The 1,475-nt window shown below is 57.4% G+C and overlaps 1 protein-coding gene across 1 annotated transcript in view; it reads right to left on the minus strand.

Moving 5' to 3' along the window:
- ZRANB1 (zinc finger RANBP2-type containing 1) overlaps positions 1 to 1,142 on the minus strand; it is a 51,775-nt gene extending 50,633 nt beyond the window's left edge. The window contains exon 1 of the mRNA XM_004700880.2: positions 1,075 to 1,142. The gene's annotated coding sequence lies outside the window, so the exon portion shown is untranslated. The remainder of the gene's footprint in view (positions 1 to 1,074) is intronic.
- Positions 1,143 to 1,475: the final 333 nt, after the last annotated feature.

A 1,475-nucleotide genomic window follows, 5' to 3' on the forward strand; every position in this document is an offset into this window, starting at 1 on the left:
ACTGCACCTGGACGGTGGGCTCCAAAACTGTGGGAATCCTCAGACTTTGAACTGAATATGCCGTAATCCCTACCGGTGCTCAGCCTGGATCAAGGCTGTGAGCTTCAAATACGTGAGCTCATGATTTCCTCACAGTGACCCAAGGCCAGCTCAAGAGGAAGCAAGTGCTCCAGGGCTTTCATCGAAGGTGCTAAAGCAGCAACAGAAAACAAATCCGGCCAGACTCCTGCCCTACAACCTCTTAGCAACCCCCTACTGCCCCCATAAAATCGTGATGAAATTTCATTAGGGAGAAAACTGCTCCTCGCCATCAAGAGAGGAGCAGCCTCTTCACCTTGCTGATAACAGCCTAACTTAATTAAAGATAACAACAACGAAGGAGGGAGCAGCCCATTTTATTTTTTCCGAAAACACAGCTTCGATGACTTCCCCCTTGGCACAAGCCAAATAAAAATTCCTTATGGTTTCCCCTGGCTTATGGCTCCCTCACTGAGTCATCTGTGTGTGATCAAAACAGAGGTACCCTTGAGGTTGCACAAGCCTTAGGAAGTCAAGTGAGAAAGGCAGAGACAGAGATAGGAGGGGGACAGACACAGGCACACACACACACAGTGGACGGAGAGTGCCCTGCGGGCACCAGAACCTCTCCTTGGGTAACATTCCCCAAAGTTAGACTCCTCTTCAGCTGGGGCTCTAAAACAGTCCGCTTCTTCAGCTTTTAAGGACAATACCGGGAGGGTGGCCTTTAACCTGCAAGTCGACGGAGTTCTGGGCAACAAGGGGAGTGAATGGGCTGAAATTCGAGAGGAGCAAACAAGTGTGTAGCTCACGGAGGATGGCCCCGTGCCGCTGCTTCTTCCACGCTTACCCTACACCGCCTGTCCCGACTGCTGACTGCAAGTATTCATTACAGTTCTTTGTCTGGGCAATGACCCACACAAAGCCCCGGAGAAAATAACAAGATGCTGGCACGGAACAAGTCTTACTGCCATCGGGAGGAGTGGACACCACCTGCCCACTACTCCCAACTCTTCCTCCCCGCGCCCCCGCCCCGCTCCCTCCTTTGCTCCCCACCTGGATTTCTTAACACAGAAATGGCCACGGCGCCGGCGGAGGTGGGAGGAAGCGGTCAGGAGCCCGAAATCCAACTTTGGTGACCAGCACCAACTTGTGGCGAGGGACTCCGGCGTCCGGGCCGGCCTGTGGCGGCCAGGCAGGGCGCGACGCCCGTCTCGGGCTCGGATCCGGCAGCAAGGGAAGGTGGGGCAACCCGGCGGAAGAGGGGTGGCAGGGCCAGCACCGCGTCCAGCTGCGGCTGATCATCGATCGTCGGTAAACAAGCGGGCCGCCCGCCCTGAGGCCAGGGCCTCTCCCGGCCCCGAGAAAGCCCAGCATGGAAGCAGACCCGGGTCCGGCGGCGACAACGCGGCCTGGGGCCCCCTCCCTCCCGTCGCCCGCAAGGCCGCCGTCGCCCC

This window comes from Echinops telfairi, unplaced genomic scaffold (assembly GCF_000313985.2).
Source record: "Echinops telfairi isolate 266 unplaced genomic scaffold, ASM31398v2 ScPeMD7_70;HRSCAF=299, whole genome shotgun sequence".
In the NCBI taxonomy this organism is placed as follows: domain Eukaryota; kingdom Metazoa; phylum Chordata; class Mammalia; order Afrosoricida; family Tenrecidae; genus Echinops; species Echinops telfairi.